Here is a 12,277-nt window from a genome sequence, read left to right as displayed (position 1 = left end):
CCAAAAAAAAAAAAAAAAATAGTAATGGACAAGAAAAATCTTAAGTGAGAAGAAAACAACTTTAGATTTTAACCTTATCTCCGAAATGAGTCAGTCAAGGCAAGAATAGAATGTACTGACATATTTATATTATTGAATGAAAGAAATTTTCAACCTAGTTTGCACTACCCAGGAAACCTCTAATTTATATGGGAGTGAGGGATAAAAACATTCTGACAAAAAAGGAACTTGAAAAATTATCCATAATAAAACCAACTCTAAATGAACAACTGAAAGTCCACTTATACAAACCAAAAAAATCAAATGTAACAGAAACAACCCTACACAATATAATGTCACAGTAGCCCTTTAGGTCAAAGTTTCCTAGAATGTCACTGTACTAAACTCTCTCATCAAAGGCATAAAATAAAGGGTTAGTAGATCATGAAGCAAAACCCATTCATTTTTCTGCTTACAAGAAACATATCTAAAATATCAGGATAGACAAAGTCTCAATGAGAAAGGATAAAAGGCAATTATATAAATCACTGGAGAGGAAAAAAAAACCTGGGACAGCATACTTATATCAGACTAAATTACATCCAACCTCAAGAAAGTAAATAGACACACAGATGGACACTCTGTATTGTTCAGGGGAACAATAGACCAAAAAGTACTAACTATATTCAACATAAAGGCAACAAATATTGAGTCAGCAAATTGTCTAAGGCTTTTTCTCAAAAAGCTAGAGAAACACATAAATGGAAAAATGAAAGTAGTAGGAAATTTTAATCAGCCACTTTGCCACTGTATCGATCCACTAGGAAGACCATCAGGAAAGACATAAGAGGCTTTAAATAGAAATTAAAAGAACTGGAATCATGCATTTATATATGCTTTCCTTTATCAAAAAGCTGATATACATTTTTCCCTAGTGTACACAAAATATTCTCTAGGATTGATTACATTTTAGGCCATAAGTGTATCTTACAAAAATTCAGAACATAAGAATTATTCCAAGCATCCTATGAAGCAACAGTGCCAGGGAGAGAGAGATTGTTTGTAAAAATATGTGGAGAATCTCTAACACCTGGAGAATGAACAACATTCAAAATTAGATCAAAGAGGAAATCAAGGAATAAGTAAACTCCTTGAAACTAATGATAATAAAAGAAATTATAAAATCTATGTATGGGACAGGGCAAAAGCAATAATTATGGGTGAAACTCAGAAATACAGGACTATATAAGGAAAGTACAACAACCTATATAAAGGCATACCTTAAATATCGGGGAAAATCAACAACAAGGAATCCAAACACAAGTAGAATAAAAGAAGTAATGAAAATCAAATAAATTCAATGATATAGAAACCAAAAATAATAAAGAATTAAAGAAACCATGAGCTTTTTTTAAGACTAAAAAAGATAAGCAAACTTTCAGCAAGATTCACAAGGAAAAATAAAAGAAAGTTCTCAAATAAATTGTATCAGAAGTGAAAGGAGAGAAATGACAACAGAACTTCCAATCTTCTAAGACATTATGAGAGCTTACTATGAACAACTGTATTCTGTTCACTAGAGAATCTAGAAGAAATAGACAGATTTCTGGGAAGATATGATTTCCCAAAATAGAATGAAGAGGAAGGAGATAGCATAAACATGCTATTCATAAGTAAAGGAATTCAAACAGTAATTAAAATTCTATCCTAGAATAAAAGTCTAAGACTAGGTGGGTTTATGAATGAGTTTTATCAAAACTTCAGAGAAAAATAACTGCCATTGATCCTTAAATTCTTCCAAAATATTCAAGATACAGGAACCCTCCTTAATACTGTCTATGAAGCTAACATCATGCTGGTTTTCAAAACTGGCAAGATACTATCAAGACAGAAAATTACCAACCAATCTCACTGATGAACATTCATGAAAAAATCCTCAACAAAATCTTAGCAAACTGAATTCAACAGCACATCAAAAAGTATACATTATCATCAATTAGGTTTAATCCTGTGGATACAAGAAAGGTTCAATATGTGCAAGTCAATAGACATCTGTAAAAATAAAAATCATATGATTATAACAATCACTGCAGAAAAAGTATTTGACAAGACCCAACAGTCATTGTGATTAAAATCTTCAGCAAAAGGGACCTGAGCAATAGAACAGCGGTAGAGCGTTCGCTTTGTATGCGGCTGATCCAGGACTGACTTGGGTTTGATCCTGGGCATCACTTATGGTCCTCCCAAGCCAGGAACTATTTTTGACATAGCCAGGAGTAACTCCTGAGCATCACTGGGTGTGGCCCAAAAAACAAACAAACAAAAATAATCCTCAGCAAAATAGGTGTGGAAGAAGTGTTTCACAAGAAAGTGACAGTTATGTATAAAAATCTCATAGCCATTAATATTACTAATGGAGAAAAATTAAAAGTATTCTCACTGAGAAAAATGACAGCATTCTCATTGATATCAGAAAAAAAAGATGTCCACAGTCTTCTCTTTAATCAATAAAATATTACCAGTCCTAGAAATAGCAAGTAAGAGAAGAAAATAAAAGGGATGCAAATTGAACAAAAGGAAGTCAAACTCTATTTGCAGATGACGTGATAATATACAGTAAAGACCCTAAAAATTCCACAAAAGTTCTTCTAGAGGGGACCAGAGTGGTGGTGCAAGTGGTAGGGCATCTGCCTTGCATAAGCTAACCTAGGACAGACTGTGGTTCAATCCCCGGCGTCCCATATGGTTTCCCAAGCCAGGAGGAGCGATTTCTGAGCACATAGTCAGGAGTATCCCCTGAGCATCACTAGGTATGATCCAAAACAACAACAGCATAATGCTTCTAGAAACAATAAACCAATGCATCAAATTAGATGGCTATAAAGACAATATACAAAAAATGGTTGAATTCTTTTATTCCAATAATAAGTCATAGGAAAAATAGATCAAATTGAATATTGCACTTAAAATAGTGACAAAACCCATAAAATATCTGGAAATTAATTTAACAAAAAATATAAGAAACATATCAAGAAAACTTCAAAACACTTAAGAATAAAACTAAAAAAGAGTCAGAAATGGAAAAGCATTCCCTTTTCATGCATGGGATGAATCATTGTTATCAAAATGACCATATTTCCTAAACTACAATATATGCTGTCTTCTATGCAGACAACATTCTTCAAGAACATAAAATAGTAAATTACGAAGTTGATTGGAACCATAAAAATTCTTGGGTAGCCAAAACCATTCTAAGACAAAACAGACAAACAGACACAGCAAACTTCTACACAAAGATGACACTAAATCCCATGACAATTATCTCTCTCAGCATCAATAGACTAAATGCACCTGTTAAGAGACACAGTGTGGCAAAATGGATCAAAAAGCTGAATCCAACATTCTGCTTCCTACAAGAAACACATCTGAATAACCAGAACAAATGCAGACTCAAAATCAAAGTCTGGAGAAAAACCATCCAAGCAAAAAATTGCCTTTAAAAAAGCTGGAGTACCCAAAGAAAAGGGGGACTAGAGTAGTGGCACAAGCAGTAAGGCATTTGCCTTGCTCGTGCTAGCCTAGGATTGTCCGCAGTTCCATCACCCCTGCATCCCATATGGTCCCAAAGCCAGGAGCGATTTCTGAGCACATAGCTAGGAGTAACCCCTGAGCATCAATGGGTGTGGCCCTAAAACAAAACAAACAAACAAAAAAAACTGGAGTGGCCATTTTAATATTAGATGACCGCAAACTTTAGACTCAGAAAAGTTATGAGGGACAAAAATGGACATCTTGTAATAATCAAATGATAGGTGCAACAGAAAGAATACACTGTCCTAACTATATTTGTACCCAATGAGGGACTAGCAAAGTAATTAATCAATTGTTTACAATTCTAAAATAAGTTATCAATAGCAAACAGTAATAGTGGGAGATCTCAGCACTGCCCCGTCACCTCATAGTACTTCAACCAGGCTGAAACCCAACAAGAATATAAAAGCTCTGAAAACAAAAACAAAAAAAAAATGGAGGCAACTCATTAGCTTATTTCAAGCTAAATACAAAAACATAGTGATAATAACAGCATGGTATGGAACAAAGACTGACATACAGACCGATGGATCAGAATAAATATCTTATGACAAATACCAAAATATATGATCAACAAATCTTTGACGAAGGAGCCAATAACATGAAATAGAAAATGGATTCAAATGAATGGTTTAGGGACAACTAGATAACCACATGTAAGAAATGAAAGACTGATTCATATCTCACATCTTACTCAAAAGTCAGTACAAAGTATATCAAAGACCTTGAGGTCATACATAATCCGTAAAACATAGGCAGAAAACTCTAAGACCTAAACTTTAAAGTGTGTTCAAAGATATTATGACAATGCCAAGGACTATTGAATCATATCATATTAAATGGATCTACATAAAATTAGAAACTCTGTATGTGGCAAAAGAGACATGGCTAAAAGTAAAAGACAACTGACTGAGTGGGGGAAAATATTTTTACTCAACATGCCAGATAAAGGGTTGATATCTAGGATATACAAAGTACTCACAAAAGTTAACTCTCAAAATCTAAAAAAACAATTAAAATTGAGAGAAAAAATTAATATAAATCTCTATGAGGAAGATCAAATGATAGCCAATAGGCACATGAAATAGTGTTCACTGTCATTTATTGTTAGGTCATACATTATTTAATCTAATACCAAACTTCAGCCCTCCTTCCCTCTGCCCTTCACCCAAGGCTTTTGAGAAATATAAAAACCCACTTAGACTGCAAAAGCTCTATCTAAACACTTTTGTCTGTTATTGTACCCTGCCCAGCCTAGTAGTGAATTAAATGGGAATACAAATTGTTGGTTTTGGCTGGCTACCCACCATAAGGTTGAAAGCCTTCTGATTCTACCATTTTTATATTTATGCCTGGGTTGGATTATTAATTGTTCATGGCTACCCAGCTTTAGACCTGTTTTTCCTAGATTGGATTATGAATGTGAAGCAAAAAACAATTTATAAGTAGAGAAATACCAATCAAGATAACAATGAGATATCATCTTACATCAGAGATAATGACAAATATTAGAAACAGTTTGTGTGCAGATATATGCTGAAAAATGGTCAGTGGAAATGTTGCCTGGTCCAAATAATGTAAAATACCATATGGAGGGTTCTCAGCAAATTCAAAATCGAACTGCCATATGACTAAAAATTTCTTCTTTTGGTATCAATCAATCACTGGGACAGGAAAATGTTCATCCAAAAGGATGAATGTATGCCACTATTTATCACATTACTTGATATAACAGCTAAGATTTGGAATCAATATATACATTCAACCACACACAAATGGTTTATGTAGGAGTGGTACACACAGTGGAATACTACATAGCTCAAAGAAATGATGCAATCATATAATTTGCCACAGTATGGATAAAACTGAAGATATTATGTTAAATTAAGTAAGCCAGAAAAGGGGTGAATCTAAAATCATATCACTTGTGTGTGGTATTTAGAATAACTGTATGAAGAATTACAATGGCATAAATGGGGTTGTTGAGAACACACTAGACCCCAGAGTAGAGTTAGGAGAAGGAAAGAAATTGAATGTAATAGGAGAAAGACACATATGAAACAACTGGGGATAGTGGCTAACGGGTCTAAGGTGCACTGCAGTGTTAAGAAAGGACAAAACTAAATATCCAAGCAAAAGTCAACAATGAAATTATGAGACTCAAACTTTAACAACTGAATTTAAAGAGTTGCCTTTTATGATCCCAAGCTGGGCCAGGGGCTTGTGGCATGGGGAGAAATTTTGGAACATTGATGGTTGGAGATAGACACTAGTGTTAGTATTGATCCTGAAATATTGTATGTCAAAAAATTAACTATGAATAACTACTAAAATCACAATGGTTTAAATAAGGAAATAAAAGCCATAAAGTTTCAGGCTAATGAGATATTATATTAAGTAGAATGCTTGGCTTGCACACAACAGACTAACAGTTTAACATGGGGCCATATATGGTACCTGGATGGCCAGAGGAGCACTGACTGTGGCCCAAGAAAACAAAGTAAGAAAAAAATAACAAAACAAAAACTGTTGAACTGTTGAAAATATTTTAAAAAATCTGATATAAATGACATAGCTACAGTTATAGGAGACTACTAACACAATCATACTGCCTTCTCCAGGCTTCTCAGAGTCACTAATTGGTGTGCCTGAGAAACTCCTCTGGTGGATGGAGTACAACTTGTGTCTGTATTATTTGCTGGAATAGTACAGCAGCAGGGTGTTTGTCTGACTTGGGTTAGATCGCTGAAATTCTATAAGGTCCCGAACACTGCCAGGCATAATTCCTAAGAACAAATCCAGGACTGACTCCAGAGCATCATCACTGGATGTGGTCCAAACCTCACTCCAGTAAAGAAAATGTACACTCTCCTCAGTATATATATATATATAACTTATATCTCATATGTATGCATATATGTGTGTGTGAAAACTTCAGTTTGGTTGACCCAAGTACTTTAAAATCAAAGACCACTTAAAATTCTTCTAACAATGAACAGATATTTTTTATCCAAATACTAAAACACTCATGTGGATAACATTTCCATTAGAATTTATCTACTCGTTTTGGTTGGAATAAATATTCACATGTCCAAAACAAAAACAAAATTGCTAATCAGATGATATTCAAAAAAATTAAAGCACATTCTTAAAATCATTGTTTACAACATCACTTAAAATGTTCCCTGTTGCATCTTTGATTTATGTGTAAGTACCGCAATTACAGCTCACAGGGAGAAAAAAAAGAGGCTGAACAGATTTACAAAACATTATAGTTCATGCTGGAAAGATTAAGAATGGAAAACAGTAAAACTCAGCATTTTATAGCACATAGTAGGAAATACGTTTATTTAAACTAGTCTGTTTTCTATAATTTCTTATAATGATGCTACAATTAAATATTATAGTATGTGTTGCATATTGATGTATGCCTACTTATATAAATTATTGTGAGTATTATAGAAGAAATAGTTCTACTCACACAGAATGAGATATAGACTGGTGATTATGACACAAATATAATATGACAAATGATTTTGGAGACTTGATACAGCAGACGGCTATCTATTAGAAACCAACATTAAGATACTGTGGCAGCCCTTAGTCTTAAAACTTCACTACTTATTTAAATAATTTATATATATATATATATGTATATATAAACTTCACTGCCAGCAGCTCTTGATTACTATGCTTTTTCTACAAAAGGATGAAACATAAGCTTAAAACAAGTATTTTTTCAACAGATAAATTCTGAAAGGCAGGGAAAGGCTTATCTGTATCCCATGGCCATGTTTTTTATTTTAGTATACAACATACATAAAAATATAATAATTAGAGGCTGGAGAGATGGCCCAGAGGTAGGGCATTTGCCTTGTATATGACTGATGTAGGAGGGACATGGTTAGATCCCTGGCATCCCATATGGTCCCCCAAGCCAGGAGTAATTTCTGATTGCATAACCAGGAGTAACCCCTGAGAGTCACTGGGTGAGTCCCAAATACCATATATGTGTGTGTGTCTGTGTCTGTGTGTGTATAAGATAGCTAATTATCAAAGGATGATGAGAACATATATGATGATAAATAGTTTACTTATATGCTGTTTTAACAGGCAGGCAAGTATAGTACCCTCCTAGCATGAAAGAAGAGAGTAAATATGAAGAGCAAGGCAGTTCAAGTAAACAAGCTGGTCAGAATCATATATATAGTATTAATTATACTTTAAGAATTTATTTGTGTGAGGCTAGAAAGATAGCTCAATGACAGAAGTGTATATACAGTATGTTTTAGGACTGAATTTGAGCCCCACACCACATACCCTAGCAGTACATTGCTGCCCAGAGACCCCTAGGCATTGCAGAGTATGACCCTCAGGGCCTTCAAGAATTTCCAGGGTAAGTGGTAGCTTAATAACAGGTAGATCTAAAAAGACCTACATTTCTGGCCCAACCATTGAACTATAAGGTCTGAGTAGCAGAAAACTACCATTCACTGCAGTTTGCAATATTGTTACTGAAATGGTATCCTACATTTGCCTCTTTTCAGTATACAGTTCTTGTCCAGCTATCGTCGTCAACTTTCATTCAAACTATCATTGTCATAGTGCTCCCTTCTCTGGCCTATTGCTGAATTTTCCATTTGTCTTTAAAATCTTCTTTACATCCATAATACTTTGTATTCTCATTTGCCTTTCACTCACTTGGCCATGACTATGCTTCACCCAAATTATAGCCACACTCCTCTGGTCAGGCTCTCACTATTTAGATTTGCAGCTTTGGACCTAGTATGTGTAAAATTACATCCCCAGTGAAAAGGCAAAAATATGAAAGCAAATTGTAATTTTTATTCTTTTACAAAAGTTCAGTTCTCATCCACAATTCCTTTAGTCCTTTGCTGGCTTCCAGGTCCTGCACATGAAACATCTTTAATCATTTCCAATTTGAATCTTTCTTTCTCAAATTATCCATGTAATCTATCATCAGTTACAGACACACATTATTAAGTTTTTCTTTTTTTCTCCTTGTCCCTGTCCTTCCCCCCCACAAATGTCTAAAGAACAGACATTATTACTCCAAACTAATACCTCCAAAAGCTCTCTCATAATACACTAGACTTGAATATTTCCTCACATAAGAATTGCACACCAAATAGAGTGTGCAATTCACATTACATCGGTAATGTAATTCACAATTACATTAGTGAATATCGCACAATTCTATGCTCATTTGTCTATTGTGCTAGATTTCCAGTTAGATATGTTTGACATTTTCATATTTGTACCCTCAAGTCTTGAAGAAAAGTAGGATGATGTCAAGACATTCTAAAATATGGGGCATATATATCTCTTAAAGTAAGTGTTTTCCTTATATTTTGGATAAATGCCCAGAAGTAGGATATAAACATTCTCAAGAATAGACCATATGCTGGGAAACAAAATATCAATAAATTTAAGAAGACTGAAAATATACCAAGCATCATTTCTATTCACATTATAAAAATAGAAAAGAACCAGAAGAAGCTATAAGGGGAAGCAAAAAATACAGAGAAGAAAATTCATGCTACTGAACAACTATGGCACCAACAAAGAAATCAGAGGAAGCAAATTTTCCAAATACCTGGAAACAAATGAAAACAAATATATAAATTAACAGAACTTATAGAAGTAAGCATAGAGTCAGGAAAGGAGTAACATATGGTATGTTTAAAAGGATATAGACCAGGGCAGAGAGATAGTAGGGCATTGCACGTGGCCAACCCAGGACAGATGGTGATTCAATTCCTAGCATCCTCTATGGTTTCCTGAGCCTGCCAGGAGCAACTTCTGAGCCCAGAGCCAGGAGTAACCCCTGAGTTGTTCAGGGTGTGACTCAAAAAAGAGAATTTAAAAAAGTAAAAGGATATAGACCAAGTATAAGAAATAGGAAAAAATAGGAAACAAAGGCCACCCATATTACAGGAGAAACTATTTACCCAATACCCATCAAAAAAAGGCTAATATCTAAGATATTAGGTACAAGGTACTAACATAACATAAAATAAGTCTAACCCAATCAAAAAATGGGGAATTGGTGATGGGAAGGTTGCACAGTGAAGGGAGGTGTTCTTGTTATGACTGAAACCCAACTACAATTATGTTTGCAATCAAGGTGTTTAAATAAAGAAATTATAAAAAATAAAAAATAGTTAAAAAAAAGAACAGAGGAAAGAAAAATGATGTTAAAAGTAGAAACAAATAGTTTATAAACAGCTCTTCCCTATTTAAAAAATGAAGAAATTGACAGACATTTTCTCAAACAATAAAATACAGATGACTGAAAGAAACAGGATAAAATGCCCCACATTACTAATCATTAGCGAGATGCACATCTAAACAACAATGAGGTATCATGTTATGCCACCAAGGACTAGCACATATCACAAAGAACAAGAATGACTATGTTGGCATGAATTTGGGGAAAAGGAACTCTCATTCAGTGGTGGGAGTGACATTTAGTCCAACCTTTCTGCACACTATATGAATATTCCTCAAAAAATAAAAACTGAGCTCCCTATGATCTACCAATATCACTACAAGGGATATACCCCAACACACACACACACACACACACACAAATACAAATAAACCTTCTGAGCTCCTATCTTCATTGCAGCACTATTTACAATTGCCAGAATCTGGAAACAACCAAGATGACCAACAACAGATGAGTAACTAAAGAAACTGTGGTACATAACACAATGGAATACTATGTAGCTGTTATGACATATGAAATTATAAAATTTGCCTATACATATAAACTATCATGTTTAAATAAGTCAGAGGGAGAAAGATATAGAATAGTCTTACTTACCTATGGGATTTAATAAAAATAAAAGACAAATATGGTAATAATATCCAGGACAATAAAGATGAGGACCAGAAGAACCCATTCATCCATAAGATACGCTTACCACAGAAGTGGTTAGCACAGTAAGAGAAATAACTACACTAATAACTATCATAACAATGATAGTGAGAAAGAAAAATAGAATGTCTATCCCCAAAACAGGTAGGGAGTGGGAGAGAAGGGAACTGTGGAACATTATTAGAGGCAATGTAAAAATAATGTTTACACTGGCAAAGGGTGGGGTACATTTGACTACTTAAAACCAACTATGAACATTTTTGTAACCATGGTGCTTAAGTACAGACATTACTTTTAAAAATACAGAGTATTACAATTTGTTTTTAACAATAAGGAAAGAAAACACAAGGGTAATGGCATTTGAATTGCCTTTACTAATTCTAATTTGGGTTCCTAAGTATAGTTTGGGAGTTCCAACACTCCCCACCCAAATTATAATCCAACATTACACTTTAATGGTATTACTTTAAATAACATGCATAGATTCTTTCATATTTTGATCATACTGCTCATCTCCTTTAGTGACCATATTTCTCAGTTTATGCTGTGCAATTATAATCACCCTATTAAGACTTTCATGCATTTTAACTCATCAAGGAAAGAAAACTAATCACATTGACCAAAGTTCTCCATGTACCATTGGCATACACAAAGACAATATTGATAATACAAAAACTCACTACCAGTTGGGTGTTTTTCTTTTATAATATAAATAAAATAATTAAATGTGAGTCTTCAAGTTGCTTAGGAATTTACCTTTTATTTCTTTGTTTCCATTTAGTGAGCTGCCTATCTTTTAATTTGATGAACTCACTTCTTTTATACTTTCTCCTTGAAGGTCCTTTCTTCTGATTTCCCTAACAAACTATTTTAAAGGACCTCCTGTATTTGAAGCCTTATTCTAAAATATTATAGGTTATGTATGCCTACGAGTGATCCTAAACCAAATGTTTGCACTGATGTGGCAGTTCAGAATTATTTCTTTTGTTTTCCTCAATCATATCTTCCAGTAGTTTTTTCTACAAATTTACTTCCCTCTTTCTCATTTAGAAATGACAGCACCATGGATAGATTGTTTGCCTTGCATGCAGATGACCTGGGTTTGATCCCTGGCATCCCATATGGTCCCCTCAGCCTGCCAGGAATAACACCTGAATGCTGCTGGGTGTGGTAAAAGAAAGAAAAGAAAGAAAGAAAAAAGAAAGAAAGAAAGAAAGAAAGAAAGAAAGAAAGAAAGAAAGAAAGAAAGAAAGAAAGAAAGAAAGAAAGAAAGAAAGAAAGAAAGAAAGAAAGAAGGAAGGAAGGAAGGAAGGAAGGAAGGAAGGAAGGAAGGAAGGAAGGAAGGAAGGAAGGAAGGAAGGAAGGAAGGAAGGAAGGAAGGAAGGAAGGAAGGAAGGAAGGAAGGAAGGAAGGAAGGAAGGAAGGAAGGAAGGAAGGAAGGAAGTCTGCCTATCTTTCTCCCTACTGTAATGCCACCACACTTAAAAAGCTTCAAAGTATTTATTAAATGTGTAACATTTTTACAAATATATCTTTTCAGATTTTTACAACTCAACCTAATCTCAGAACACTACACTATCTCTAAACTCAGGATTTTGACTTTTCTTCTTATATTTTTTTAAATTTTAATCGAGTTTCCCACATGTGGGGAAATTACAAGGGTCAGCACACCCGGAGTGCAATGAGTGAGCCTCGCCCTGGGGAAACCACCTCCGTGATCATGATATATCTCCCATCAGGTAAGTATGGAATTTTGATTCTTTCATACAAAACTTCCAATCAATTTCACTGACCTCTAAGAAT

The 12,277-nt window shown here is 34.4% G+C and overlaps 1 protein-coding gene and 1 pseudogene across 2 annotated transcripts in view; both read right to left on the bottom strand.

The window, feature by feature from the left end:
- The window catches only part of NRG3 (neuregulin 3), a 1,117,732-nt gene that overhangs the window by 892,301 nt on the left and 213,154 nt on the right, over positions 1-12,277 (bottom strand). The gene's annotated exons all lie outside the window — the stretch shown is intronic.
- LOC125995165 (uncharacterized) lies at positions 12,093-12,221 on the bottom strand (annotated as a pseudogene).

This window comes from Suncus etruscus, chromosome 17, assembly GCF_024139225.1.
Source record: "Suncus etruscus isolate mSunEtr1 chromosome 17, mSunEtr1.pri.cur, whole genome shotgun sequence".
NCBI lineage: Eukaryota > Metazoa > Chordata > Mammalia > Eulipotyphla > Soricidae > Suncus > Suncus etruscus.
This window is presented reverse-complemented; position numbering and strand designations above follow the sequence as displayed.